The sequence below is a fragment of the Amblyomma americanum genome, chromosome 7, assembly GCF_052857255.1.
Source record: "Amblyomma americanum isolate KBUSLIRL-KWMA chromosome 7, ASM5285725v1, whole genome shotgun sequence".
Lineage (NCBI taxonomy): Eukaryota > Metazoa > Arthropoda > Arachnida > Ixodida > Ixodidae > Amblyomma > Amblyomma americanum.
Genome location: NC_135503.1, coordinates 26,591,258 through 26,616,842, shown reverse-complemented (window position 1 = coordinate 26,616,842; position 25,585 = coordinate 26,591,258). Strand labels below are relative to the sequence as shown.

The following is a 25,585-nucleotide window of genomic DNA, read 5'->3' as shown; positions in this document are numbered from 1 at the left end:
CTAGCCGCCGCTCCGAATCAAGGTGTGCTGTTTGGCACGCAAAAACGTGGAACGAACCAAGTTCCGACTTGCCGGAAATCTCGCTCTGAACAAAGTTGAATGTTCAGCTGAGTTGAGCTTATTTGGGGTTTTGGTAGTGCGAGCTATCGCGGTGCAGAAGCAGATGCTGATAGCGTCATGCCACACGACCACGCCCAAGACCCCAGTTCCATGAAGCTACAGACAAGCGGCTGAGCTGAATACCCAAGTGCACGGCGCGAGAATATTATCTTACAGAGTGTCCCAAGTGTCACTTAGACACGGGCTGACACACTGTTGCACACGAAGTAGTCTCGATCTTTACGTGAAACAGCGATCAGTGTTCGTCGCACTGCCACTTTAATGAGAAGAGAAAAACTCTCTTGCAGCCCTCTGATAGGAGACTTGCGCGAGGTCTGCAACCCTCCTGCAATTCTATAAGCGTACGGCAATGTATTGCAGACATGACGAGCGAAAAGAAAGGTCGTTCCCCTGGGACATTTATTAACGAGGGATCGGAGAAATTGAGACCCCTGTCTTATCGCAAGCACGGCATACACGTCACGCTTCTAGATCGCCCGACCCGCGGGCTCAAGCAGCCGAGTAAAAATAGCCATTCTTCTGCGAGGATAAAAAAGAATAAAAGGAGAAGCGTACTGGAGAAAGCACCCCACGTTTCCCACGGCACAGCGGAGGAGGTCTCACACACAGGCAGTAATTAGGACCTTGCGATCCCGCCAGCCATTCTGATGGCATCGCCGTCAAATCGGCCCCGAATGTAGCTAAAAGCGGCAACGTAGCACGCCTCCCAGCTTTTCGATGCTCAGAATCCCCGATTGTTCCTCCATCTTCCGTATTTCAGCGCTGCGGGATCGCCTGTCCACTTAACCGCACACAAGTAGCGAAGCTGGCCTCCCAAGTTTCACGGGTCAAATCTTTCGACTGTTCCCCCTCAGGCTTCCTCGTTTCCGCGCTCGACTTAACACCTGTTGACCTAGCACCCTATAGCTGAGGTTCTAGCGTGCCTGGGCGTGGCTGGCGAAACCCACCCAGCCCGACCTGGATGGCATAAATACCCCGAGCCTTCACAAAGCGCCGCGCGCTCTTCGCCAAACTCGATCGGCATGAGGAAGTCCAGTCCTTCTACAACGCCCAGCTCGTTCGGACCATCGCCGGCGGTTCATACACGGCTTCTCCTCTCCCAGTTTGCAGAAGGGGAACGAGTTGAGCCGGAGTGCGCGATAGCCCTCGAGACGACCCGAAAGGGAAAGTGTCAGTGGCGTCGAGGAAGCGATCTCGCCTCAAGTCCTCGCCTCGTCCTCCGCTCCTCCATCGTTCGGGTATTATAGGACTGCGTTTTCTTTTTTTTTTCTTTTTTTGTAAATACTCGGCAGCAGTTGAGCAAACGCAGATCATTCCTCCTGCACGCCTGAGCCCCGCTCGAGACACCGCCGTAGTTTCTGGGATGCCTTCTAGAAGCATATGCCTGCCTGGGCCGTGCCACCCACACTGACCCAAGCAGCCGCCGGCTCATCTCGACGGCCGCGTTAATGTCCGTCTCCTTCAGCCTCACTGACTCGGTGTCCTCGTCGCCTGTGCGTGCGTGAGTGTGTATGTGTGTGTAGCCTACTTTTTCGACTGCCTGCGCAGAGTCGGCGAGAACCTGTTGCCGTCAAATGTTTGAGGTTTAAAAGTTCGCGTGCCTTCGAGCCGCCGCTCTAAGTATCCCCATGCAGCTAGCACTTCACCTCCGATCTTTCGAGCCTTTTTGGCAAACAGCCTCTTCGCCGGAATGCAAGTGTGTAAAAACGGGAAGACGGAGAGCAAAAAAGGAAAAGCAACAGTAAACAGCAGAAAAGAAAGGCTAACAGCAGTGACGTATATGCGCGCCAGGCACTCTGTCGCGTTCCAACAGCAGACTTCGGTGCATCTAAGGCCACAGAGGGGCCCGCGCGTCTCATGGTGACGGCGGAATTGGGGGTATATTTTCCGAAGGCGACGCCTGATAGCAAACAACCTGTTCGAAATGGGTCACTATGTATATAGAGCTTTTCTTTTTTTCAGACACTTTATTCTTTTCTTCTCCGATTCTCTCTCTCTCTCTTTCCCTGGGTATACCTCTCCTTTCGGCAAGCTGTAAAATTATCTGTTTGCGCTTTGATTGCTGGGCGGCGAAGTGTCGAAGCACTTTGGTGCGCATCGTTTTTGAGTGAATTGAAGGTATATATGGAATTTTGTACCTTTCGAGAACGCTGTCCAATAACCTTTTCGGGGAGCGGTGCGCTCGATATACGTATAACCTCCTCGAGAATGAGCCCCCCCCCCCCTTTTTTTTTATAGCTTTTCGCCTTTTGGTCACCTTAATTTTCACCATTGGTTCTTAAGTGAAGCTTATTTTTACGGTTGTTTTTTTCGTTGGTGCAAGGTCAGCAAGCCGGGAATCGGAGCCCGAAGCCTGTGTATTTGGTAGTAGCGTCAGAAGGTTATCACAGTAAGAAGCCAGGCGAAAAAAAAAAAAAAACTGCCCAAATTCTTCTCGAACTGGCGCGTGGATTATAAGGGCCAGAATCCTGGCAGGTGCAGAACTTTATCTTGCGATGTGGTTTTATTATAGTAAGCGATACTTCCGTGACTTCGTACCTTACCTTTGCTAATGAGTCGTGACGTTCTCCCTATTTATTTGAACTCCTATCAGTTCAGGTAAGCAATTGAACGTTGTAACAAATAGCTCAATTTATCGTTCCAAGTTTTGTCAACTGTACAAGGGAGTTTTCAAACAACAAAAACAAAAGAAACTTGTTCTTGATCGCATGTATGGCATCCAAATATCCTGTGGTTCCCACAAGGCGTAAGCTCACCTATGACTTGTTGCAATCGATTTGTAGGCGCCTATATTAGCATTTGTGAATATATGGAACGTATTTCACGACACTATACAAAGTGATTTCATTATCCGAAGCACCAGCTCTTTACTAAATTAAGTACCACATCGCTCTGAGTTGAAATTCCAAAGAAAAAAAACGGGCTCAAGCTGTTTCTCATGTGACGATTGACTGAGTCCAAGATTCCAGGTACAAACGCTGCTCTACGCTAGATTCCACACCCACATGCCGTTGTTCGTGACGCCGAGCGCCTTCACCTTCACTCGCGTGGAAGCCCCCCCCCCCTTGCCTTCCTCCGCCTATCCTTTCCCCTTTGCAGTACTTCTGCTTTTTTTTTTCCTGTAGCTTAAAGCACGCTTGGTCAGTAATTCAGCGAACATGCACGCCTACACCACCGTAAAATTACACCTGTTGTCACTTGCAGTAAATCAGAGATTGAGCGTTTTAAATCTCCCAGAACGCCTCTGCTTCCAGATGCCTTTCCCAGTAATGTGTCGGAGCTTGACATAGGGGGGGGCGGCGTCGTGACCTCGACGTCCCTCAACTCTTTTTCTCTGGAAACTGCAGAATCCAGTTGGGTGAATTATAACCTCCCACCTCTTCTTCAGATGGCAGCACTGGTACCTGTCAGTGTCAATGCGCTATTGAGCGCTTTTCGCAAGTAGCCTTAGTGAACAAATAGGGTCTGGATAATGTCGAGAGATGTGCAGCGCCTCCCCATGTTTTTTTCTTTTCTAAGATTAATGTTTTCACGTGTGGCATTTATCTTTCGTTGCGGCGGCAGTGCATTCCTCTATACCGCAGTGCAGAATACTGTTTCTCATTAAGATTATCCATGCTATTTGTACTATTTACACTATTTGTATTTACACTATTTATACTGCGAGATGCAGGACGCCTGGAGCAAGCTTTATTGCCACTCGCAAAAGACGGGGGAGGATGATGAATGTAGACGTATGAAGATGAGGTCCACGCACAATGCTTAATAATAACTTTATTTGCATCAAAAGCACATGATGCCGGAGGCCTGCAGAAAAAGCTGTCATTAAGGCAGCTTGACAAGGCCACAGGCCCCCACACTGGCAACTACACGCAGCAGTCAGCAATCACGGATAAATATATACAACAAAGTGTGAAAGAGCAAACAAAAGTTATCACATTGAAAAAAGAAAATTTCCACAAAACCTGACTGTAACAAGACGGCACACAATTTCAACAAATCTCATCGCCGGAAATATTTAAAGACAACATAGCAAATGAAAGTGATGGTTTGAGATAGAATGTTGTGAGACCCCCCCCCCCCCCCTCCCACCTCCCCCAGACGAAAGGGACCATCCTGGTTGTGAGTTAGAGTAATGGCGGGCGACGGGCAAAGGGCTTGGCCACGGTAGGATGTTAAAAGAGGTGGAGATTTGGAATGCATGAATTAATATGAGAGTGAGAGTTCAGCGCGGCTGTTCGCATTGATCCACGACGGCAGACGAATGATTTTGAGGATTGAATACTGCAACGCGAGCTCCTTTCAGTTTGCCAGTATGACAAGGTTTGCACTGAACTCAATGCAAAAGACCGACGAGACAGCGTTGTCTCACTGGCGCGAGTAGTTTCGCTGGCAAGCAATTTAACCAACGAGACCGTACCCGTACCGTACCGGTCCGAACTTCATGCGCTAATGACTTGAGAGCCTATCCCAAGCAGCAAATTTTTCCTCCCAACTCTGCAAAGTAAGCGGCCCGCGCAGCTTACGTGAATGCGTACAACCAGCTCCAATATTAAAGGGATCATATGAGCATTCAACGAATGATTACTGCATAAGTATGTGCGCCTCTCTTTGTCGTGCTGCCTGACCAACTTTTGATATGGACTTATAATAACCGTAAGTAGAACTCAACTTTAATGCTGAAACAACAGCAGAACTACGTATTGCTCGCGGTCTTTCTCTTTTTCTCTTTTTTTTTCTTTTTCAGTAAACCTCACTCACTCACGCGCTCGCTCGCTCGCTCACTCACTCACTCACTCACTCACTCACTCACTCACTCACTCACTCACTCACTCACTCACTCACTCACTGTTCCCCTTTATAGTGGACCTGCATGTACAGCCGCGAGCAATATGAGAGGGAACAATGTTTCTGCACAAAACTGCAAATTTTCCTGTTGTTTCTCCATCAAATTTGAGAATGATATGGCAAGATGAAAACTAGTCAGAAAACACAATTAAAGCGTTTGCCACGCATAATCAAGGAGTAATGAATAGATGAATGCTCAAACTTTCTTCCCTTTCACATATAGCTCACGCCTGTACGTGACTGGACAACTGGAGAGATTCCATCGTGCCTGTTCTCCTGCTGCTTCTTCTGAAACGGCAGCTCTCTAGCGCGCTGATGAAAAGCGGCGTTTGTTCTTCGGGGCGTATACATCGCCGAGCATTCCGCCAGCGAGTTCTCCTCCTATTCGACGACGGACCCGTGTCCGTCCATCTCGAAGAAGAAAGGTCGTTCTGTGCTCCCTCGCGGTGGGCAATCGACCCCACGCCGAGTGGCAATCGTTTGTCACGACCTGCTCGCTTTCGATCCGGACCGTGCTCGCCGCCTCACGTTCACCCGGGGCCACAACACTTTCCCTACCGCCCGAAATGACAGGGCGTGCTGGTTCGGAGGGCAGCCATCTGCACAGAGGACCTCTCTCTGTGCAGCCAGAAGGGGCTGCGCTCGCTACCAGGGGGCGCTGACAGCGTGGCTAAAAACGCCGTCAGAATAGTGTCTGTCCCGCGAAATAACACGTTGCTGCGGTCGCGCGCGCGTGACACTTGACCCGATGCCGTGTCTCGACGGCTGAAGCGTTCGGCTCCCGAGCAGAAGATCGCATGTTCGATTCCAGGGTGTAGCTTGAAGCAGGAAGAAATAGCCACACGTGTATACCGCGGATCATATGCGCGATGTACGTTCCGCGATGGTCAAATTGGACGGCGTCCCTTCACCTCATGCAGCGTCTGTCGTGGCCTGGATCTTGCTTTGAAATAAGAGCGTCTGCAATGGATCGTCTTGTTCACTCTCTCGGTCCCTGACTCGAATAAGGTTGCAAATGCTGCCGTGCCATAGTTTTGGTGCGGAAGCCCTACTTCGCGATTAATAGCCGGCTCACCGAGTTTAGGTGAAGCTTGACCTTGAGGGTGACCTTCATCATACCACAAAATAAATTAATTAATTATTGCCGCGACTGGGAGTCGAACCCGCGGCGGCGCAAACAGATTAGCTTCGTGGACCCTGCAAGAGAGCACTATGCTATCACCGCAACCGATTACGCCTCGTGTTAACCTTCAATGCACTCTCGTGCTGTGCATTGCACATCGCTATCTTCATTAACTAATTCTACTATCGGACTATTATCGTCGCCAGACGAGCCGACGAACCAGCAAAGGAAAACCATGAGCAAACCGGGGTAAACACATGCTTTTGCACGTCTACTCAGTGTAACTAGTGAACATTCAGAATATTTTGAAAGGCAAATTTGTATTGAGTGTTCCAAAACCTTTAAAACCTTCAGGGTCACGGTGTATTTTCGCGTGTCGTCGTGCTTCCGTTGTAGCTTGAGTTTTTTTTTTTTTTTGTTCTGAAAATACGAGTTACTCGTATATTGAAGTGAGGAGGCGTCCCCTTGCATTACTAGTTGCGCAAAGCAAGGATGGCCAGCTTGTTGCATGGTCTACTTGTCGGATTTGTGCCAAACAGAACAGGAGCGCTTGACGCGGCTTATCTGCGCCTGGCTAGCATACGATAGCGCAGCTTTACTGCTCTGAACTTGACAAAACATGTGAAGGTTGAATTCAGGTCACGTGACTTTCCACCTAAGCCAAAGGTTGCGAGTGGGTTCGCGTATCAGTTTCGGGGAGCGAAATTATGCCGCTGATATCTCGACCAGAACAATGCGGTTTAATTTCTGCCCACATAACAGTGCGTTCTCGAGTTAAACCGCTTGGTGCAGTTGCGGAGTAGACGATTAGCAGGGTACAGCTTCCAAATAAATGTGTCATCGTGTCTTTTTGCTGTCTTTTTCAAAGCTTTCCTCGAAATGAAATCAAGTGGCAGCCAGAAAGGTCTTAAGCACTGCACGCTAAACACGAAAGGAGTAATATAGGAGTAAGCTTTCCTCTAGCGCATTACCTTAAAGGGGCAAGGTATGCTTATCAAGCCCTGGGGAAGATTTCCATCACTGAAAATACGGAATACTTACGGTTGGCAAAGCAAACAAATTTCCTGTTTAAATCATGGGAAGTTCTAGCAGTTACAAAGATTTTTTTTTTTTTTAACCGAGGTTTCCACCTCTTCTATTTGCTAACCGCAGGACGTCCGGAACCGCGTTTAAAAGCCCCCTCCCATTGCTCACAGCATCAAATTGCTATACTTTGCAGTGAGAATACACCACCGTTGCCAAGAGTAAGCATTCCGCATATTTAATGATAGAAATCAACTCCGGAACTTGGGCAGCATACCCTGCTTCGAAAAGGGAGTGCGCTAAAGGACAAGCTACTCTCTTTTTACTCCCATGTGGGCTTATTTGTGTTAAGACGATGCAAGTGTTATACTTTGAAAATCGTGTTTACATTTCCTTATAGGCGGCGGCATGATATGTTAAGCGGCATTCTAGGGCATGTTTAGCAGTTGATTTATGATTTAGATACATCCCATAGCGCCCCAATGTTTAGCTGGCACAATCCTCGTCGCCTCCTACACTGCCTGTCTTCAGACGAAAACATCTGGACAGTGTTCTTAGTGACACTTGTGACGCGCTCAGCTCTTCACTGCTGAAGTGGTTTGCGCACTTAATATACACAATGGTGCCCACGAAGGCGACGTGCGCCCATCCTTGTCTTCAGCAAACATCGTGATATCCTTGGGTGCAACGATGTTAGAGGATATCTATGGTTTCGATGCAAGACATATCGCAGGTCAACGGTACACAACGTAGTCTCTTGCCCTCGACGCTGACACTCGGATGCTTTGGCGTCACCGAGGCAGCAGTTTTATCGGTGGCTTAGTGGCTGAAAGCCTCATGAGGACGCATAAAGTATCCTTGATAAGACTGGAATGCCTATGGCGCCTTTGTGAAAGATGACCATTCAAACCATGATCAGTTCTGCTTCTCAGAAATAGGTCAATGATTCTGTGTTTCGTAGTGTAAGTCATGTCTGAATGCAAGAAGTCCCCTTATTCCGGATCCGCGGTGATGCGGTGGTAATTATGAAAATACCAAAAATAAAATCGCATTCTTCAATGAGCTATAATTTTCACAACGTTCATCATTCCATTAGGCGAATATATGTTAATGAGCAGCTGTGCACTGAAATTTTAGGAATAACGCTTCCCTGCGTTTCAATGTCCGCATCGCTGAACAAACGCCTTCTCAGAAGCGGGCGCATCTGAGTTAGCAACACAGAAGCCTTTGAGTGCTCCGTGTAAAACTAGAATTCAGCTGCGTTGGATACACGCCAGAAAAAAAAAAGAATAAGAAAACATAACTGCTGTATTATAACTACATAGGCCACATCGAGGAATTGTAGTACTATTTACGCATCATGTTTTATTGCGACGTTATTTCTTTTCCCGGCTTCCTCCCTCCTGGGTGTAGGCACAGGGTGATGCTATTGCTGGGGCCGCGAGAGGTTCTCGTAGCCTTGCCAAGGTATGCCAGGTATGGCTCCACGAGCTCGTATACAATACACAGCGTGTGAGCATGCACTTATCTATACGCGACACACGTGCCTTAATGGGCTGTGCTCCGCGCAGAGGTCTCGCTGTATACAAGAGAAGGTTATAGTTTAGAAACAGCGATAATGCCGCGGATCGCGCTTGTACGACATTGTACGTTATCAGCTGGAGGGAGAGCAATGAAACAAACAAACAAACAAGGTGAAAATCACAGCTCTCCAAAGAAAACAAACAAACAAACAAACAAAGTGAAAATAGCAGCGCTCCTGCTACGCGCTGCATACGTGAGCTCGGCACACACGCGCGCGCGTACGTCAGTGGCGCGCAAAGGCGCGAGCGTTGCCGCGTAGCCGCCAATGACCCGGCTCCGCCCGGCGCGGGCCGATTACACGCTTTTTCCGTTAACCCCGGGAACGAGGCCGCCGCCAGTCAGCGGCGACGAAGCGGACCTCTACGGCCACCACGCGCCACGGATCCCGGCGGTTGCACGCCTTTTTCCGCTGCCTCGCCCTGTCTCTTATACGAGCTCCCGAATCGCGCATACGTATACGATGGATGGACAGCTGTCTCGATTTATCATCGCGGTGCGCGACTCCGACCTTTCGGGGCTGCGTTGAGGCGCGCCTTGAAGCGCTGACCTGTTCGAATAGCAGTTGTTCGCTGAGAATTGTTCTCGATCTGCGCGCGATGTTAGCCAACTCCTTGGGGGCATGTGTCACTTTCAGCGAGAGCGAAGCGTCGTGCGGGCGCTTTGCGTTTGTTCCTACTCAGTGCCGGGCTGTGTTCTGCGTGCGTGCGTGCGTGCGTGCGTGCGTGTGCCAGCTCAGAATTATCCATTTCCGAGAAAGTAACATAAGCCTCGAGACAGGACCTTCCACATCACACGCACTCTTCTCATGACTTGATCTTGCTTCCGTTCACCCAGAAGACGAGGTTAATTTTTCTCTTCTCCTAACCCGCCGCGGTGGCGCAGTGGTTAGGGCGCTCGGCTACTGATCCCGAGTTCCCGGGTTCGAACCCGACCGCGGCGGCTGCGTTTCGATGGAGGCAAAACGCTAAGGCGCCCGTGTGCTGTGCGATGTCAGTGCACGTTAATGATCCCCAGGTGGTCGAAATTATTCCGGAGCCCTCCACTAAGGCACCTCTTTCTTCTTTCACTCCCTCCTGTATCCCTTCCCTTACGGCGCGGTTCAGGCTTCCAACGATACATGAGACAGATACTGCGCCATTTCCTTTCCCCCAAAATCAATTTCTTCTCCTAAAGGTACTGGGAGCTTAGGAGAAGCTAAAATACCTGGTATGAACCTGCACTTCTCTCTCTCTCTGTTTCTTCCTACTTTTCTCCCTTCATCCCTTTGTTTACGTAGCAGTTCAGGTGTCTAGGAATAAACAGTGTGCCTTTTCTTTCCTCCAAACCTCCTCTCCCTTATCATCATCCTCAATGTTTTCTAGTTCCGTATCACATCCTCGAGAGCTAGGCGATGACTTCAATGCTTCAGCGGTTCTGGGTAAGACAAGGTGTCTTAACTATCAGATGAATAAATAAACATGATAATCATTCGAGTGAAGTGAACCAGCACAGTATGTGGCGTAGGCTAGGCGCCTGCACAACGGCTTATTTCAGGAACTTGCTGAGCAGCTGGATTAAGCAAACTTTTCTGCATTAAATGTTAGTAAATCCTAGCTTAGCCTTATCTCCCACAAAACACCGCACGCGATGAGGCATCTTCCTGTCAGAGAGGTCCGTTGGTTAAATAATTGAAGAACTCGCTTGAATTATGACTTAGAATACTTTACGAGTTGTTTTTGCTGGTCATTTGTAGCGCTGGAGGCTACATTATTTTCTGTAGAGATGATTTTACTTCAATGGAGAAACATCGTAATAGAGTCGCGCGAAGTCCTGATAGTTTTCGTAAGCGCAGTATAAAACAGAAACCAACGACTCCAGAAACCCGTATGCACTGAGCTGTAGGAGCAGATGATGCGTGATATCACCTTGTGCTGTTATCACAAGGTTTTATCGTTTTTTTCTGTTTCTCTTTCTTTTTTAACTGTTATTAGCCCCTGACCGTGAACAGCCGGATTCAACGCTAGAACTCTGGAGGTTCTAAGCATACTTGCATCGCTATCACTCTGATCATTCCGTCCCTTTTCACATGAATGAGCCCACGATAATTTCTATTCCTTTCCGCATTATCTCTGCTCTCGAAATTAAGCCCTAGATACGTCTATATACATACCCTGAACCTCGTCGAGCGTTTATCGAACTTGGCTGAATTAAGGCCCCTGGGTGAAGCTTACATGCAATGACGCAATCGACGCCTCTTATCAGGCGCGAATGCAGGATGCGCATGAGACTACCCCGCTTTATCGCGGCCTCCCATCTCCGGACGATTACGGGCGAAGACCCCAAATGAAGCCGCCCATTGCCTCCGGCGCTTGCCACGGAGGCTTCGCCCTGCTTCTGCATACTCGAACAGTCAACACCGCGTGTTGTGTTTTGCTTCTTTTCCTCCCGAATTTTCAAAGTTCGCCATCGCTAGTTCGGTGCAGCGCGACTGAAACTTGGCCCCAGGGTGAGCTGACCTACTCGTCAGAACGGAGACCCACATCGAAACATGGCTCAGGCACAGGCCGGTTTCTTCATTGTAAAAATTTGATAATGCGCAGAAGTTTAGAACAGTCAACTTCTAAGTGTCTTTGAGGCCAAACACGGTATTACGGCACAGGGAATCGAAGAGAGCTGAATTTTTATCGAGCGAGAACAGGATATGCTCAGCGGATGCAGATTTTACAGAAGTGAAATGAGTTTAGAGAACTGCAAGTCTCAGGAAATAGTCGCGTTTAGCTAACTACACTTTCAAAAGGATTTCATCGATAGCGCACCGCTTTATATCTGTTAGGCTGAAAACACACACAAATAGAAAGATAAAAAACATCGCACAGTAACACAGCGGTTAACACTTCCTCTTTTTTCGCCCAGCGACAAGTGCAGCTTTGACACAGTGGGCAGTACGCTGGGCTGCTCCGCTCGAGGACGCAGATTCGATGCCAGTCGCGGCGGCTGCGTTTCGGTGGAGGCGAAACGCAATGCGCTGGTGTATTGTGCGATATCAGCTAACGTTAAAGAACCCCAGGCGGTCGAAATTATCCGGAGCCTTCCACCACGGAGTCCCTCCTAGCCCATGTCGCTTTGGGATTTTAAATCCTACATATCATACCTTGCAGCTTTCACAACGCTGTACAAAACTGGGGCGACGTAGTGCGCAGTCAATATCTTCTCTTTCTTTCCTCGCTGACTTCGAGGTTTCTTCGCTACATCTGGTTCCAGGCGCGGGGAAATCGAGGCGGCGATGAAGGCAGCAACGCGATATCACGCTCCCATCTGTCATCGGGGGGTTCCATGGGGTTGACAAGGAAGGTAGAAAAATGGCCAGCGAAGGAGAAATTAAACCGAACCAAGCGCTGGAGCAGAGCACCACCCGCTACTGCTCGCGAAGGTGGCAATGATCTGAGGAGTGGGGGGGGGGGGGGGGGGGGGGGGGGGGGGGGGGGGGGGGGGGGGCAAGGCGATGGGTCACTCGAGGCATTGGCCGCCCCTTCTCATTGCCTCCGGGAAGGAACGGTGGTGTAATTGCCCGAGCCGCCCTCGTTAATTCCAAATGCGCTCCCGCTCGAAACGCCCCTGATAGTTTTTTTTTTGTGTGTGTACTAAATTACTTAAATGCCTGCCGGGGAAGACGAATGCAGGCGTATCGAGTTCAGTAATATAAAATACGCGGTCCCCTTTCCCCGTAGAACTTATTCAGAGCACAGCAGTGCAGGGGCCACAAAGGTAGAAGGAAACGTAGGGCTGTACTAATAACCGAAAGGCCGTTTCGGGGAGACCCCATTAGGCCGCGCAGCGTAATAGTCTCTTTCGCTAAATCAAAGCGTGCTCCCGACGCACGTATCTGGTTGCCGCGTTTAAACGCGGTCGCCCCACTCATTTACATTTGCGGGCGCTGTCAGCGCTGTGTACAAACACAGTGCCGTTGGAGTGCCGACAGGGAACGTTCTTCCTATTATTATTATTATTGCACTGAGGTGCGCCGTGGCGATTCATCCCGAACCTGTCTCGCTGTCTCAACCGTTGTTGCACGCTCCCGTGATTACTTTCGCTCTCTGTTTCGAGCTGTAAGTGCAGCTGGAGCGAGTTAGGGTTAAAGGAGAAGACGTCTCTTCGGTGTACGAATCGGCAGGTCCTCGAATTGGCTTCGTTGATCTGAAATCGCGGGTGGTCCGCAAGGATTTGACAGGTGATGTGTATGGCGCCGTGTGGCCATTTGCGAAAAAAAATGATTTCGTCGCGTTTACGAAACTAATGATGGTAACGAGGAACATCATCACTCCGCCTGATGCTAATTGGAAGCGTTTCTCCGCCAATGCAGACCGGGCTATTTGCTTCCTCTTATTCAATGCTGACGCTGCTTCACTGCGTGCTCTTCTCGTTAGTGAAATCCTTTACAAAAATTTCTTTAGACAGTCTATAGACTCTCCACAGGCTTCTGTCTATAAAGTCTATAGACTGTCTATGGACAATCCTTAGAGAACAGTTTATAGGCAATGCAAATCCCATAGACAGTCTACAGACAATCTATAGATTTTTGGCCACGCACTTTTACTAGACTTTTTTCTATAGAGAGTCTATAGACTATGAATCGACAGAAATAAATATCTAGAGAAAGGCAATAGACTCTATAAGGAGTCTATAGACTGTCTATAGACGATTTTTATCGGGGAACAAGAAAGCTTAAAAGTTTAAAACCTTGTTTTTGTTGTCTGTATGTATATTTTTTTTTTCGATGTATCCTCTCTCGAATGTGTCCATCGAGAATTATCTATTGCTCGTGCAACTGAGGATCAGTTGAAATATGTCAGAACTTGCGCGTGCTGCCTGCTCTCTAATATGCTTATCAGTGAAATTTTGCGCATTACATAGTAAGCTTTAAACGTGAACTTAGGTACACGTACAAAGGCTAAAACGCATTTCTCGACCACGTTCTGGGCGTGTTTCGGGCTGAACACGCTATATCTAGCGATAACATTTGGTTAAAAATGGTCCGTATGTAAGCATGTGCAGTTAAACTCATTGGATTTCATCGTCATTTTTGTTTTGCCTTCCTGGTTGCAGCTGCTTTGGGAGCTGCGTAACACACAGTTCGGTCGTGCTGGACAAGTGTTAAGCCCTCTTATAAGCACTATGAATATGCGGAATTGTACGTATATGCTACTATATACGTTAATGCCTTTCACAAGCAGCCCACATGGACGCTCGTTTTCAATATGCCTGTATGCAAATACCTCAATTACGTGTCTTTACGCTCGAAAATAACGCCGTATTTTCTCTCTTTGTCTCTTCTAGGTAAGTGCAAACGCTGGAACCCCTCAAACTGCAGTGCTGTGCTGATCGCCTTGAATGTGAGTCTGGGAGCCGTTCGCGCGGTTTGAACCCTTGTCTGATGAACACTCACCGCGGACTTTTTTGGGTTCTGCGCATTTTTTTGTTTCTGTCGAAGTTGCAAGGCAGCCAACGATATAAGCTAGTGCACTCTTGGAAGATGCTGCGGGTGGAAGCTGCGATCAATTTTTTTTTGTTTGGGGTGCTCTCGAGAGAACTTGGGGCTGCTGAGGCGTGTTTTCATATACTGTGCAGTTTTTCATATGTGTTGTTGTTTTCGAATACAATGAGGGTCGTTTGTTTCAATTAGGATTCGTTTTCTTGGTGCGAACCGAGTAGAACTAATGGGACTAGTGACACTTCTGGATATAAAACGTAAAGCCTCGCTAATGTGACCAAGTCGCCATATTTCTGAAATCTAATTTGCGTCTCAATGGCATTCAGCACTTTTATTTACAAAAAAAAATAATTGGGAAACGCGCAATACGCCCCAGAAAATCAAGTTTAACCCCCTAATGAACACATTTTTTTTTCGAAAATGGTACCGAAATTGTCATTTGGCACCCGTGCTACCACCTGCCGATAAACAAAAAAAAGATGCCCATGGACGAGCCCTACCCGCCTAAAACCGGACACACGACAAGCTGGACTCGTCATGACGGCGTATGACGAGCCTGGTTCGTCCAAGTCCTATACATGGCTTAACGGACCAAGTTTTCTGCATAAGAGAATTGACATGGCATGACACATTTTAGAGGGGCACTGAAAACAACTCCGTCCGCTTACTGTGATCAGTAAAAATTGATTCCCTGGCTCTTTTTGGGTACTTTAACAGTTGTCCGGCAGAAAAAAAAAAAAAACTGTATGGCTGAGAAATCTGAACCTGACAATTTTCCGGCTAGTCGATTCAAACTTGGTACGTCCTTGCCAAAAAGGAGGGGTGGTCGCCATTTTGAATTTAATGGTGAGGTAGCGTAGCCTCTGGGATCCGCTCCAAAATTCGGTGCCGACGTGCGCATTGTGCCTGCGAAACCATCCGTTGATGGCGACACGTGTGTTTTGTTTTTAGGTATTTTGTAGCTTATAAACGCTCCCCTTTCGGTGAGAGCGGTCTCTTTGTGATTAGAATGCGCTACCCTTTTGATACAGGCAAACTTCTATTTGACCTCGGTGTCCCTTTAAATAACTGCAGGCGAACTCTGTTCGTGGTGTTAATTCATCAATCATTATTACCATTATTATCCCCGATGTAGTATGACCACAACCGTTACTAGTTTGACCTTTTCGATATTCTGCAATCCCCATCAGGCAGAGGACCCTTGTCCAAACCAATATGACTGCTTCAAATCCACATCTTTCTTCTCAGTGGTGCGAGCAAATCCAGCACGTTTTGTTTTGCTCAACAGCACTGACGTCTTCTCAGTCTAGTCTGAATAACTTATATGCGGTCTCTCAAGAAACAGGACCGCTTCATGGCTGGACGGAGGATTAACGTGGTTTGAAAAAATATACAGCGTCAGTCATCAACAATCTCCGCAGGACTCGTCATGCTATAAAGATCGGGTTAATGTCGTGTCATTGACAGCCGACAACTTCAAACCCATCTCTTCGCTATATCGGCTTCAAAGAATTTTCAGCTCTTCTTAACCGCTTTATTTTAGGCTCCTGTTGACGTCACAACTCCTGGACCATCCGACCTTGAAGTCAGAGGAGAGGCTGTGATCTAGGGCTTTCCCCCCGAAACGCCTTTGTGTTGAGCACGGCTGGCGTGTTTGCTGGCCGTCTATACACGGCTTTGAAAGCTGTCGACCACTCTTAGCTGCCTTATAATACAACGTCATCTACGAAAGACGTGACAAGGCCGTGCTGCTGCTCCGCTTGTGTCACAACCAGAGATCGGCGCGTCCTTCTCTGAGCGCGTTTCTCCGGGAGAGAACCCTCCGCTCACAAGTGGCAGAGCGGCCTGTCGGGCGGACCAGCGTTCTCGGAAACTTCGCCGGCTTGGGAGCCGCGCAGCCAAATAATGGAAAAATTCCGGGGCTGCCAAGAGGACCCGTTTTCGAGGAGAGACGACTCGCGACGAAGTTTCTTTCTGGCCGAGGCAGCAACAGTCGTCAAGGTCTTCGCCCCAAGCCAAATGCGAAGCGTTTTTCGCTCCTTGACCAAAATATATTGACGAGACACAGAGAGAGAGAGATCCCTCGGAAGAGGAGGAGCGACACCAAGCCTGTAGTAAGACCAACGAGAGGGAAACTCGCTAAAATGATAGCAGACTGCCTTCCGAGGGCGGTCTTCGTCGATCGTCGCGGTGAAATTATTTCCCCTCTTTTTGCCGCTCGTGTTGTTTGTCCTGGTGGACGTCATACGCGCGGGTTGTGGTGGCCACCACGCCCTTTAGGAAGGAGGAGCTTGCTCGCGCTTTAGTGACGCATTTCGCGCCGGCCGTGCGATTAAATCTTGCCATTCTCGCGCCCATCGGGAACGTCTGACGCGATGGTATTTCAGAGGCGTCTTCGCGCGTCGTTCGATCCCTGCTGTGCTGAGGCTTGTTTGGTGGGCTTGGCAACTCGTCTTCCAGTAATCTACTGCTGGCGAGGTTTCATATATATAAGCATGCCAGAAAAAGGTGCATGTCTTGTCACGGCACGCGTAGCTAACCGAACTTTACTACACTGCCTGGCGTTTCCTGCTGCCTTTTACGGTTGTCAGGATGTACGATTCGTTCAATCCGTTCAGTGCAGATGTTTGCACGCGCCGACTAGTTTCTTTTTGTGTGCATTATAGTACAGTTGCGCGTTCGACATTGCAGGAAGCGTTACTGAACTCAGTTTTTGTGTAGCGTCCTGCTACGTCCATGGGCTAGGCGACCTTCCTAGTTATCCCATGATTTTTATGTTATTCTCTGTAATCCATAGCGATTCATATACGACGGTATTACCCGCCCTGAAAAACACCCAAGTCCTGGAAAATTGTCGGAAACGTCAGAGTGGAACATCGACAAAGAGCGTCCTTGTCGCAAGCATTTGCGAACGATGTTCGCAATACAATCCATATTGATGTTAAACCTTCGTAACCAAAACATTATGCTGACTCTTGTAATAAGTCCAATCAATGCCAATGAGATTGCCCGGTGAGGCCAGTAGCTCACCTAGAAATAATAACATCGAGCACTTCAAATGAAACGTGGACAATCGAAATGTGAAGAAAATACAGACGCGAAGGCGAAAACCATGCCCGTTCACATTCTAAGAGCGGTAATCGTCATTACGAATTGATAATTGACCACAGAAATATGTAATCTCCCAAACTAAACATTAGCTCCTCTGTGTGCGTTTCAACGGTCCCGTTTGCCTTCACTTCACCCTGTCAGTACGCATGCAACACCGAGCAATGGTCAGTGAAAGACACGAACCGAGAAAGCGAGACCAGCGTTAAAAAAAAAAAAGCGATCCAGCCCTACCGTATATATGGGGGGGTCGCGGCAGCAGAGACTCGTCCGGTTGTCAGAAGGCGCGAAAGGGGGCGACTGCTCGCATTGCCGACCCGATCTTCTTCGCCACAGCAGTGCAGTTTTTATAAATCCGGTCTCGTAGCCTGCCGGCTCTAGTTTCGTGTATCTGTTTATCTGGCAGTGACCGGCAGCGTTCGGCCTGCAGCCATAGCTGGGCGGTGCGGAATTCTCCACCATGCCGCTTTGGGCCGAATTCTTCGACGCATTCGACGCATTAGCTGCTGGCCACTGCAAAGATGTCTGTCTGTGCGTACGTGCGTGCGTGCTCCCTGTCACGTCCCTCGAATTTCGCCTTCTTTCCTTTTCCTCTTCTGTCGTTTCCCGAGTCTTTCGTTATCTTGCGCAGTGAGCCCCGCGTCCAATGTACGTACTCTGAAAATGGTAATCGGTCATCGCATTATGGCCGTGGTCTGTGGCTTGTTTTGTGTGTGCGTCTTGTTCCTGGTGCACCGGCCCTGCAAACTTTTTTGGCGGCGAACGCGCTCCACGGGCTTGCATCTTTTCCGCTAATCACAGCTTCTTCATTTTTCCGACGGAGTCGCACGGGGCGTGAGGGTCAAGAAACCGTTCCGAGAAGCTCTTTCCTTCCATACATCGATTACGTGAGAAAATTTGAAGGGAAAACTGTAGTGTATACGGTGGCTGACAGTTGTACAAGGCGGGTCTTATAGGCGCAAATGGGTCGCCGGTTAGTTTGTAATCGAAAATTTTAACAAGGTTGGTTCGTTATGTTATAGAAAGGATGTCCTGGCCGATAGCCTTCGCTGCGGAGGATGTCAAAGGAGCTCGCTGTTTAATGCGCACTGCACAGCACGTGGTTTACCGCTACCTCGAGGCTTGTTTTGCACTGCAGGCGCAGGTACATGACGCGGCTGATACATGGTCACGTGACGGGTCGCTTGAAGTGCGCTGAGTACAGAAACTCTCACTGACATGGTTCACTGCATTTTTTCTGCTTCTGGGAAGACTTTTAAATTTAACACGTGCCGTAATGCAGCGTTTGTATTCTCAGGGGTTTGCGGGTAAGCACCCGAGATAGTCAACCTCACTTTGTCCATTTGGCACACAGAAAGGTCTTGGGAAGGCCGTTTTCTTATCACAGCAATGTAGCGTTTCTTAACGTTGGAAACTGATATTATTGTGTACCCGCCGCGGTGGCTCAGTGGTTAGGGCGCTCGACTACTGATCCGGAGTTCCCGGGTTCGAACCCGGCCGCGGCGGCTGCGTTTTTATGAGGAAAAACGCTAAGGCGTCCGTGTGCTGTGCGATGTCAGTGCACGTTAAAGATCCCCAGGTGGTCGAAATTATTCCGGAGCCCTCCACTACGGCACCTCTTCTTCCTTTCTTCTTTCACTCCCTCCTTTCCCCTTCCCTTATGGCGCGGTTCAGGTGTCCAATGATATATGAGACATATACTGCGCCATTTACTTTCCACAAAAAACCAATTATTATTATTATTATTATTATTATTATTATTATTATTATTATTATTATTATTATTATTATTATTATTATTATTATTATTGTGTATCAGTTTGCATCACGAAATTTAAGTCAAAGCGAAGCAACTGTAGTCTTGGTTATGTATGGCGGATCTCTTCCTTCGTTACCGAATGCGGTATACATCCACCGTACCTATTCAAACTTTAAATGCGGTTCACAAGCCTCTGTTCTGTGTGGGTTCGTAAACTGGATCTTGAAACTGGCCAGACCCTCAAATTTGGATGCTGAAAATCAAAAAGCATATCTCCTCTTTCACGGAGATAACGAAAGCTCTGTTTAAAACGCTAGCTCCATGTGGCTATTTTTTCTGCTGTTTAAGCGGCTGCGCTGTCGACATTGCCGTCTCATGATGTCCCGTTATAACGAAATCGTTCCTGAAAAAAAAAAGATGCCGACACCGTCTGGAAGACATTGAAGTAAAAAGCATTAGCTGTTTGGTTTACTAGAATTGATATGAATGAGATTGAAGTGGGTCATACCAATTAATTATTGGATTAATAAATGACGTAATCAATTAATTACCATTATTTGGCCGACATCTTGTATTTATAAGTGACATCGCCAATCAATCACCAATTAGATATATCAGTGACGTCACCAATCAATCACCAATTGGGTTGCTATATCGATTTACTATCGGGGGCCGCCATCTTGAATTCTTCAGACTGAAAATTACACGCCGAAAGGAAGGTGGCAGGAGACCCCAAGAAATCGAGAAACGTGATGAGTAAGAGCTAACGCTCTTAAAAAATTTGCATCTTAAGTCTGACGCAAGGGCAGAGTGCAGCGTCTTTGAGGAGCGAGCGAGCGCATGCTAATGCTTTAGAAACACGACATTGACAGCTGCTTGGGAACAGAAGACAATGGGCGGGCGAACGAGGTGCGCCGATGAGAGACCACGCGAAACTTCAGAGCGCGGTCAGACGCAGTCTTACACGCAAAAAGAGAGAAAGACGTTCGGTCTTCGCAACACCCTGCGTGGCACAGTGCAGTGTAAAACGCGACACATCGCCGCTGCTTGTATCTCAGCTACTCCAGGCTTGGCGGAAAAGTCGAGCGTCGCGCACTATACCCCGGCCGCATGCATTATTCAGCCGTCGCCGCCTCGGCCGCACGGATTCTGACGCCTTCGGACACGGACATTGTCATGCGACAGGACTAGCCTTCGCTTTGTTGACGCGGTCGTCCCGCGTCACGGGAGTCCAGCTGAGGCTTGGCGGAGCGTCGCGAACGCGTGTAAACGCGAAGCTCGCTCCAATGGAGGCGTCGCCGGTGGACTTGCGTGCAAGCGTGTCTGAGCGAAGCGCCTCCCCGGTATCCGTTCTTTCTTTGACGAGACGCTTTTAGACGCGATACTGCTCCGCTCACGTCTGTGCAGGTTCCAGCCAGTAACGCTTCTCCGAGCCGCGCCGAATAGGTGTTCGTGAGTGATTGGCGTCGCTGGCCGCCGATCCAGTTTTGGGCCTTCCAGCGCGGAGCGTTCGTCTGTCACTTCTTCAAGCGGCTCCTGGGCATCCCGCTTTGAGCCGCGCATTTACGCCTTACGCTGGCCAAGAATAAAGAGGGGGGTTCGTGTGAATGTGTCAATGAGCAAAAAAATAAATAAGCAAGAAAGGAACTCGGGACGAAGGTGCCACAGAGCGACGCGCGCTGGGACTCCAAATATAGGACAAGCCAAGAGCGACCGCCCAAGAGAACCTCGGCCGTCTTCCCACGAGAACTGGGCTCCGGCGACTCAAAGCCTTTCTCATTTGAAGTCGGTTGCTGGGAGTACGAGAAAAAGAATGATGGCGTGCAGAATGCAGAGTTCTTTGAAGTTTTCCTGCTGCGTCCCATGGTTGGATGTATATGCATGCGTTACTGCAAGGAGTTGCTGGCTGCTACGAAAGGAAGCACCGAAGCGAGAGAACAAGTTTCAATACAACTGTGGAAGGCGTTAACTGACTTGATATAGCGTCTGTGCGTACTCGGGCCATAGCTTGAATTGGCTTTCGCATGTTACTCGGGGTTCAGTAGTCAGTTATTGCATCGTGCTCACGAAATGGGCTTTGGCATCGGCATGGTTAGTATGCAGTGTAATCAAATCAATACTGTCCACGTGACTGCTGCGGTGGCGAATGGTACTCGTTCAGTCGCGAACACCAAATTTTTCGTGCAGTGAAAAAAAAAGGGGGGGGGGGGAATTGGAATACAAACGAATTTCATCCCATTTAGGAAATAGTTGGCACCGTGGCAGATTTCGTTTACGGACTACAAAATATATATTCTCGCCATGTGTACGCCAACATAACAAGATGATTGGTTTATGGGTATTTAACGTCCCAAAGCGACCCAGGCTACGAGGGACGCCGTCGTGACGGGCTTCGGAAATTTCGACCACCTGGGGTTCTTTAATGTGCACTGACATCGCACAGTACACGGACCTGTAGAATTTCTCCTCCATCGAAATTCGAGCGCAGCGACCGGGACCGGACCCGCGTCTTTCGGGTCAGCAGCCAAGCGCCAAAACCACTGAGCCACCGCGACGGCCCATAACAGGATGGGCATCATACAGTTGCTGATACCAGGCACAGATTTTATACTTAGATCTCGTTAATTCGAACTTCTGGTTTATTCGAAGTGATACTTTGGTACTATGGACATCAATTTCATTAACTGAGCACACCTTAATTAATTCCAACTCCGCATAATTTGAACCAATCTTCGCTCCCTTTCGGGTTTGAATTCGGGTGAAGCTGAGTTTAATGCATTGTGTACTCATGCGTGTAGGATCGGACGCTGACATCAACGTGACCTCACTTCTTGATGACTGCGTCTTCGGCATATATTCTGAGCGCTGTCTGACTAGCTCTGCTGTCCGTTGTCAAAGCCGCTTTACGACAATCTGTCATTGTGGGGCTACAAGAAAAAGCTCCATGATATCGTGAGCCGCACAGCAAAACCGCCTTTTCAGCATTTCAGCGCTTATGCTTCATCTCGGCGTGTCAGGGGTGTCGTATAGCCCCTGCTCAAAGTGAAATTTTTTCTTCGGCTTCCATTCCTGAACTGGCGAGTAAACTAGGTCATGGGGTGAAGTGATCCATGATCCATCATCATCCTGACTATGCCCACTGCAGGGCAAAGGCCTCTCTCATGTCTCTCCAATTAACCCTGTCCTTTGCCAGCTGTGCCCACCGTATGCCCGCAAACTTCTTAATCTCATCCGCCCTCCTAACTTTCTGCCGCCCCCTTCTCTTGGAATCCATTCCCTTACCCATATCGAGCAGTGTTACCCTTAAGGATTTATATCTCCCTTAACCTAATCACCGCCCCCTTCGTATAGTGCTTCTGCGCTCCCGCACTCGAGTGCTCAAATAAACACTAACTTGAGGTAATCACCTAGCATCGTCTCCGCGCGGCTACTCCTACTTCTCACGTTTTCCTTTCGCCACGTCACTGGCCACGGGCGTCCCGTTCTGAATTCCTCTTTTCTTCTTCCTTTCGCGTAAGCTCGTCGTCCCCTCCGAGCTAGCTGGCGTACTCGTTCGCGCGCACCGTCGCCCGCGGTCGGCCGCTAGCTCGTTCGGCCCCTCACTCGAACGCGCAGCTGACACATTTTTGCCGTCTCGTGTGCGTGTGTGTGCGCGCACACACACAGCTCACAAACACAACTCCGAACTCTCGGCCGCCTCGCACGCAGGTCCCGCAGGCAAGAGCTGCAGAGAGGCTGTGCACCGTCGCGCGCGCTCCGCAAAGGCCTTTGTGTGCGCTCTGGGCGTTTTCCAATTCTCGCGTCTCCAAAGCGCGCGAGCACTCGGGGCTGCCTTCAGCAGCCTCTGCACCGGCTCGCTGTTTGCCGTCATCGCCACTGCGTGGAAAGCAGGTATATGGGACCTACGTCCCCACGCGCGCACACGCACACACAGACTCATAGGCACGCGAGGCACTCTTCCCTCTATTATGGAGCTTTCTCCCCCCCCTCTTCTTCTTTCTTTGTTTCTTCTGTCATTTTCTTTGCCCTCATCTTTCTTTCTTTTCCATCTTCACCGGGGCTGTAATGAAACCGCGTGTGAAGTGTCCTACATTTCTTTGCTGACATAATCCCCACGGCGCGCGGCATTTTTCGTACCCCTCGCATCGTGTTTTCTTCTTTCGTTTTTTTTCTTTCTTTTCTGCCCCCCCCCCCACCCCCTCCACCCCCCCCCACCCCCTCCACCCCCCCCCCCCCCACCCCCTTATTGCTTTCGGCCGTTGTCGCCTCAACGCCGTTGCTTCTTGCGTGCGTTCCGGCGCGCGCGAATCTCCCTCTGGTGGAGAAGCTCTCGTCAATCATGGCTCGCCCCTCTCCGAGGTAGCGCGGCAAGCGCATTTTTCAAAAGAGAAGGAGGACGCATGCGCGTAAGTGCCTAATCCTCGCAGTGCAGCAGCGTTAGAAAGGCTGATAGAAGCCGCCGTGTTTCGAAATATAATGACCTGTGGCTCGGTGTCGGTGTGAAAAATAACGACTACTGCTTCTGATGCTGTCGCCGCAAGCAATAAAGGGCAGCCATACTGCAGCCCGGGTCTCCTATAAGTGTTTCTTTGTTAATTTTGTCATTGAGAGAGTCCACTCCATGTATATGGCAGCGTTTAGCGGTTCAGATGGGTAGTTTCGTTTTCATTTTTATTCTGGCTTGAAGGGTATGATGTTTATGCGATGCGCATGCCTTGACGTAGCTTTCGTGCGCGTTGCTGTATGCTCAGTGACATCAGTCAGCCTGTCGGGCCTTAGTTGCAACGCGCACGCCCCAGAAAGCGCCACAAGTCGTTCATGCAGCGGAATAATGGAAAAGAGCACGCTAGGCAAGCGTTTAGCCCGCAAATAAATAGCGTCGTAAGGGCGATGGCTATTCAGACAAAGATTATCCTCTATCTATGCGATTTAGGTGCTGTTTGTGTCTGTGAGAGTGAGAAAAAATAAGGGGAGGAAGGAGAGAGGGTGAAAAGCAAGTCGATGGAGAAAACTACAGAGTACGTAATTACTTGTCTACTGGCTTCTTTTAACATGATTAGCTCTTTCATCGATGTCTTGTGACGCTCTCTGCCAGCAATGATTGGTCAATCAAGCACGTAAGCAACTCAACTTATAGGTGGTAGCTTCTGGCTTCGATATTTTTTTTCCTGGAATCACTCGGTCTGTGCTTGGAACATCTCTATTCACATCTAAAGCGCGAGAGCCATTGCCACATCGCCTTCTCCTCGAGGCAGTGATCTGGGAACGTCTCTCTCTCTCTCTCTCTGTTCGTCAAATTTCAGTTTGCACTGATTACTTCATTTCCCTTGCAAATTTCCTTTTTTAACCGCGAAAATACGTCCCGTGCTTGGGTCACTTCAGCTACAGGTCAGCTTCAGCTTCAGCTACAGTCGTGAAAAAGACGGGCTTGCTTGTCTCAGGAGAGTCACATACGAGCGTAGAAGATACAAGAAGACACGAAAAGCGCTGACACGCACGTGTATTTCTCGTCGCACGCGTCGCCCAAGCAAAAATAAATAAGCGCAAAGCCCTCGAGTATCGTGCTATTCACAAACGGGGGCTCGCGCGTACGTGTTCGCCGAATCGCAAGCGCGCGTAGTGCCCGTTGCTGAATGCGACGCAGCACCCTGCTCCTATATATATACACACGCGGACATGCATCAGCCTCCGGCATACACGCTCCCTTGCGGGACCATGCGGGTCTGAGGGCGCGCAGCCGGCGGATGCGTATTAAAAGCGGCGGCGCACGAGGCTCGCCAATTGGCGCGGGCTTCCCTTTGTCCGGCCGGCTCAGTTCAATGGCCGCCTACGCTGGCTGCCCTGGCCTTACGCCGGAACTCGCGCACAACAGCGCCGCGTGCCCTGGCCTGCGCTGATAGCAGCGCCACGATTGGATGAGGAACGAGCATCTTGGCGGCTGTTCTCTTTTTTCCCCTGTTTGTCCTGACAGCCTTTCCTCCTTGAAGACGTATATTCTGTGCTTGATGTCTGTACTGTGCCGACGGAAGAACGCGGTTTGGCAGGGGGGACTGTATAGATTGTTTAGACAACTGCCCTTAGGGTTCAGCGCGTTTATTTCGGAGTCGCTATCCATGCAGCGGCTTAGTCTCTTCGGTGCAAGAACCTCGTTGCATGTGTGTTTACGGATGATCTGGCCTCCAGATGGCGTTTTCCTTCGCTGAGCACCGTAGGCGATGGCGTCATTGATTTTTATAACACGTGCTCATGCGCTGTGTTCGTTCTTGGTCTTCCGATGACCCTCCATGGTGAACCTCCGTGTTGAGCCTCCATGGTGAACATTTATGCACATGTTCGCAATAGCGCTAAATGCGCACACTTCGACTCCTGAGGGTAAGCAATAACAAGGACTCTACTAATAGAGGAGATGTGCATTAGTGAAGGGTACTTTTGAGTGGCAGGATATTCTGCAGAACATCCGCTGCGAATTAGAATATTTGTTCTGCGTACTCTTTTAACGCTATCCTGCTATTCGGCCACTATGCTATCAGGATATTGTAATGTAAATGGCTCA

At 49.2% G+C, this 25,585-nt stretch overlaps 1 protein-coding gene and 1 non-coding gene across 7 annotated transcripts in view; both read left to right on the top strand.

Moving 5' to 3' along the window:
• The window catches only part of LOC144098720 (uncharacterized), a 621,279-nt gene that overhangs the window by 413,441 nt on the left and 182,253 nt on the right, over positions 1-25,585 (top strand). The gene's annotated exons all lie outside the window — the stretch shown is intronic.
• On the top strand, positions 18,707-18,778 carry TRNAS-ACU (transfer RNA serine (anticodon ACU)). Its single transcript has one exon. It is a non-coding gene; the product is annotated as a tRNA-Ser (tRNA).